Consider the following 6,000-nt stretch of genomic DNA (forward strand, 5'->3'; position numbering starts at 1 on the left):
TTTAAATAATGTACCCCCAAATTCATGTCCACCTGGAAATCCAGACTGTGACTTTATGTGGAAATAGGGTCTTTGCAGATGTACCTAGTTAAGGATCTCGAAATGGAATCATCCTGGATTTAGGATGGGTCCTAAATCCAATGACTGGTGTCCTTATTATAAGAGGGGAGGACACAGAGACACACAAGGAGAAGGGGGCCACATGAAGACAGAGGCAGAGATGGGAGTGAAGCAGCCACAAGCCAAGGAATGCCTGGGCCACCAGAAGCTAGAAGAGGCAAGGAAGGAATCTCCCATGGTCCCTTTGGAGGGAGCACAGCCTTGCTGATGCCTTAATTTCAGACTCCAACCTCCTGAACCGTGGGGGAGAATAAATACCAACTTGTGATGATTTGTGATGGCAGCCACGAAAAGCTGATACAGAAGTCCCTGGGACCCCACGGGCCCACCACACCCATACCTCCTTTCTGAAGAACAGTGGTATCTTCTGTATGATTAACCACATTTGTGTCACGTGACCTTGCTACCCTGAGCACACGTGATGGGGCCAAGGATTAGCTGGTCATGTGAGGATGTCCATCCATGAGGTGCCTGGCCTCTTACCAATTGTCCTTTGAAAAAGGGAGACACACACACTGAGTAGGGTGTTGGTGGGAACTGAGATATGCAGCCATGTGGCAGAAATCATGAGACAAGCAGAGCAGGAGAGACAGAGGGAGAGAGAGAGAGAGAGAATATGTTGAGCGGGGCAGCGTCACTAGAATCAGCAGCTACATTGCTCCCGCTGAGAGGATGGGTCTCTGTTTCATTCTCCAAGAAGCCTGAGTCCGGCTACTAATATGATCGCGTTTGTTTCCTGGGCTCCTTCACTTCCTCTGGATTCTTACGATTCATCTCCCAAGTTCCAAGAGAACGAGAACCCAGACACCTTTCTGCTCCCTACAATTTGAAAACAGCCCAACCAACACACAGCACAAGTGAGACCACTGTAGAAAAACAGGAGCTTACATATGGTTGTATTTAATCCGAGGGCCACCCAGATAAACTACTTCCTGGCTGTGTTACCCTGTGCAGGTTGCTTAACCTCTCTGAATCCCGATGTCCTCATCTATCAAATGGGGTTAATGCCATCCTTCAGAGGGTTTTGTGAGGGCTAAATAAGCTATAGAGAGTGAAACATCCACAACCATGCCTGGCACAAAACAGACCCTTGACCATTTCCTTCCCTTCGAGTGACAGCAATTCAGAGGCTGGACTGCGGTCTGGGTCTACAGTGCTGGAAACTTCTAGTGTGAACCAGTCTGGCAAATGGGGTTTTGAAAACACTTTGGTTGGATTCAGTTCAGGGTTCACTAACAAAATTTAAATTTAGTTTGGTTGGAAATTTAGCAAGTAAGTATGGTTTGGGGTCTCCCTGCTTTTGTTTGTTTTTATCTTGATTCAGTTGATGAGCCTGAAAGAACCCATCCATAGAGCCTTAACTCAGTCAGCGGAGATCTTGCAGAAATAGATTTTTGGAACCCACTAGCCTGCCCAAACATCCCCTAGCCTATCAAACATGTTTTAGAAGTCTGATAACACTTACTACGTCTTTGGACCTTAACAGTGTCATGTAGCCGGATCAATGCTGACCTCACCCACGTTTCCCAATGCCCTGCCCTGCCCTGCCCTGCTCCTCCAGCTCTGAGTCTCCTCCTCCCTCAGTTCTTAAGAGAATGAAGAACATAAGATTTTTTTTTAATGTTGGCATGTGAAATCATTTTCATCACGGGCACAGTGACTGTAGAAAAACAAAGGAGAGTTTAGGCAAAACAGATAATATTATCTGATGCAGCCTGTTTTGCCTTCAGGAGGTTGAAATGTGTTTCAAGTTCTACACCGTATTTTTTGTCCATTCTCTCCTCAAGGCCCCATCTCCTCTTCCTGACGGTTGCGCTCAGCAGTCCCGTTCTTTAGCTGAGCAGTTATGATAGGTGAGTCCCCCCAGTGCACACTTCCTGATGCATTTACCTAGCACTGCGCTCCTGACCAAGTGGACAGGTTGTGAGTGGCAGGAGAGAAGAGTCTGGTGTGAATGGCAGAGAATACCAGCTTTAGCTAAGGGCAGGTGAGGGGCAGTGGGACAAGAAATGGGGATGTACACAGAGACTGCAAGGGCTTCTACAATGTTTTCTTTCTTTAAAAAATAAAGATCTGTGCAAATATAGCACAATGTTAAGACGATAAACTTGGTTAAAAGCTAAAAGCTACGTGTATTCTCGAGACTTGCTTATATGTTTGGAATACCTTATAATACAGCTTTTTTTCTTTTCCAATATAGTTTATGACAAGATATTGAATACTGAATATAGTTCCCTGTGCTATACAGTAGGTCCCTGTTGATTATCTGTTTTATATATAGTAGTGTGTATATGTTAATCCCAAACTCCTAATTTTTCCCTCCCCTGCCTTTCCCCTTTGGTAACCATAAGTTTTGTTTCTAAGTCTGTGAGTCTGTTTGTGTTTTGCAAATAAGTTCACTTGTATCATCTTTTAAGATTCCACATATAAGTGATATCATGTGATATTTGTCTTTCTCTGTCTGACTTACTTCACTTAATATGATAATCTCTAGGTCCATCCATTTTGCTGCAAATGGCATTATTTCATTTTTTATGGCTGAGTAATATTCCATTATATATATTTACCACATCTTTATCCATTCATCTGTCGATCGACATTTAGTTTGCTTCCATGTCTTGGCTATTGTAAATAGTGCCCCTATGAACATTGGGGTGCATGTATCTTTTCAAATTAGAGTTTTCTCCAGATATATGCCCAGGAGTGGGATTGCTGGATCATATGGTAACTCTATATTTAGTTTTTGAAGGAACCCCTATATTGTTCTTTATAGCGGCTGCACCAATTTACATTCCCAACAGTGTAGGAGGGTTCCTTTTTCTCCACACCCTCTTTAACATTTATTATTTGTAAACTTTTTGGTGATGGCCATTCTGACTGGTGTGAGGTGGTACCTCACTGTAGTTTTGATTTGCATTTCCCTAGTAATTAGTGATGATGAGCATCTTTTCATGTGCCTGTTGGCCATTACAGCTTTGTTTTAAAAAATACTGGCAAAGAGAGGTGTTGGATTTAAAAGCATTTTCTGTGTTAGGTAAGTTTTTAATAGCAGTCTATACAGGATTTGCTCTATGTGGATAGGAACTTGGGTATTGAAATACGCCTCACCTTTGAATGACTTCCTGAACACATCATTGAGATCAAGGTTGAAATAGCCTTTTCCTCCAAACACAGCCACATGTCTGAGCCGCAGACACAATGTAGACCCTTGAAGGGTATGAACGTTTCTTCAAATGAGACCTTCTTTATGGTGGTATTTTTATACTTTCCATCCAGAGCCAGTTTATTTCTCAAGATTGTTCCCTGCTGGATACAAAGAGAAGTATTTGTGCAATCATTGCCCATGGCCAGGGCACTCATGCCTGGGGGTGGGTAGCCCATGTGGAGACGGTTTGTGGGGTTCCAGATCAACTATATGTCGAGAGGGGGCCACTGCATGCTCAACTCCTGTATGTCGGGCTTGTGTAAGTGTTCTCAGATCTCGGTCCATTGTTCATGGATGGTGCTCCTGGTGAAGACCCGTGTAGACCCGGGGGTGGGGCAGGGCAACAAGTTCATGCCAAGCACCAAGGCAAGCTTTAATTTGCTTCAGAGATGGTTGAGGACTAGGGCAGCACTATTTATGGAGCCTTGAACCGCTTCATTATGACCCAGTGCTGTTCAGATGGTTTTTTTGTTTCTCTGTTGAGGTATATAATTACCCTTCCCTTGGCTATGAACTTTCAGACTGTGGAGAGGCCACACACACAAGGACCTCCTACAACTAGCGGTAACCTGCTTGACTTTCTAGGAGGAGCTTCCTGGTGATCTCAGCCAGTCCTTTGGGCAACAGCAAAGGGCCCTGGTGGGCTGAGTAGGTACAATGGAGATTTGGAAGTCAGAGGTGGGTTGCCATGTCTTGGGCTTGTCTCATCACTTGGATGAACTGCCTTTTTCTCATCTTTCTCCTGGCAATGATGATATCCAAAACAAAATGTTGCTGAATAAATGAAAGAGCCACTGGCGGCTAATTTGAGCAACAAAATAAAGTAAGTATTGCATTATAATCCAAAGTATAAAATAAATATCCATGAGTTGGTACTGACATAAACAAATGATTGATAAATTAATAAATAAGGGAGAAGAGACAAATCTCCCTTGCAGATGAGTTCCAGATAATTTATGCAGATACTTCATCTTAAAGGAGGGAAGCGTATGGGCTGCACACAGCAACTTCCTTCCAAGTAAGAGGAACTTTACAATGGAGAGACCTGACAAACATACCTCTGCTAGGCGATCAAGGTCAACACCAGCAATCATAAATCATGTTGATAGCATGTACCCTTGAAATGCTGTGATGAAAATAGCACTTTACCTCTGTGATCTTCCTTCCCCCAAACCATAACCTCAATCTAACCATGAGAAAACCACTGGTGTTTTTCCCATGGTTAGATTTCCCACAAATCCCAATAATAGGGCATCCTACACTGTACCTTACCAGTGCTCCTCCAAACTGTCAAGGTCATCAAAAACAAGGAAAGTCTGAGAAACTGTCACAGCCCAGAGGAAACTAAAGCGCTGTGAACAGCTAAATGTAATGTGGCATCCTAGATGCGATCCTGGAACAGAAAAAAAAAACAACGTAAAACCACGGAACTCTGAATAAATGATGAAATTCAATAATAAGATGTGAATATTAGTTCATTAGTGGCCACAAATGTACCATACTAACGTAAGATGCCAATAACAGGGGAACTGTGAGTGTGGAGTGGAGGATTAAATGAGGACTCTGTAGAATCTTTGCAATTTTTCCTGTAAATCTGAAACTGTTCTAAAAAGTAAAGCCTACTAATTTAAAATTTTAAAGAAAACAGAAAAAGTATGCAGAGATGATGATAGCAAACATTTGTGTTCCACGCATGCATATACAGTTAAGATTGTGTCATATTTATTTCAAGCTTATTAAATAAATAAATTATTCAAGATGAAAAAATGTTGCTGGGTGGATCAACTAAAAATATGGATGTGTATATAAAATAGATAATAAGGATTTACTGTATGGCACAGGGAACTATATTGAATATCTTATAGTAACCTATAATGGAAAAGAATCTGAAAAAAATGTATAATTGAATCACTTTGCTGTACACTTGAAAGTGACACAATATTGTAAATCAACCACACTTCAATAAAAAAAAAGATTTAAAAAATTCTCTTAAACCACCTCCCACCACCTCCCAAAAAATATGGATGTGAAAGGACTAACAGCATCTATGTTGGATCGAAGATAGTCACAAGTTCTTTGTCTACACTGAGAAGTGGGCTGTATTTCTCCACCCTCAAAAATGATGCTGTGCAAGTGCAAGGTCTAGCTTTGACAAGACTGGCTTCTTCTGCTCTCTCCCTTCTGGAACCCAGGTGCCATGCCGTGGGGCAGCCCAAGCAGCCACGTGGAGAAGCCCACGATTCTTCACTTGTGGATAGCCCAGGTGAACTCCCAGTCACGTGAGTGAATCATCTGGAAAATGCATCTTCCAGCTCCTGCCAAACTGACCCTGCTGATGCCACTTGGAGTAGTTATGAATTGTCCCCACCAGGCTCCACCCAACTGCAAAATCATGAGCAAATAAATAAATGATCGTTGTTGTTCTAAACCACTAAGTTTGGGGATGATTTATTAACATAGCAAAAGATAACTAAAACAGCATTGTACAAAAAGAAAGATTTGACTCCATGTCCTGTCATTATTTGCTTTTTATTCTTCCACAGGTTGAGATGTTTCCCAAAATGCTTCACACATTTTCTGGGATGACCCCTTTTAAACTGTTCTGTAGAAGCTTATTGAGACAGGAGATAGGTGGGCTCCAGGCTAAGCATTTACAACTGGCCTCCTACTTACAT

The 6,000-nt window shown here is 42.2% G+C and overlaps 1 long non-coding RNA gene across 4 annotated transcripts in view; it reads left to right on the plus strand.

Moving 5' to 3' along the window:
- LOC103007326 (uncharacterized) overlaps positions 1 to 5,747 on the plus strand; it is a 167,045-nt gene extending 161,298 nt beyond the window's left edge. For all 4 annotated transcript variants that reach the window (XR_009007099.1, XR_009007096.1, XR_009007098.1 and 1 more), the window contains one exon: positions 5,518 to 5,747. This is a non-coding gene — a long non-coding RNA (uncharacterized LOC103007326). The remainder of the gene's footprint in view (positions 1 to 5,517) is intronic.
- Positions 5,748 to 6,000: the final 253 nt, after the last annotated feature.

Source organism: Balaenoptera acutorostrata, chromosome 2, assembly GCF_949987535.1.
Source record: "Balaenoptera acutorostrata chromosome 2, mBalAcu1.1, whole genome shotgun sequence".
Lineage (NCBI taxonomy): Eukaryota > Metazoa > Chordata > Mammalia > Artiodactyla > Balaenopteridae > Balaenoptera > Balaenoptera acutorostrata.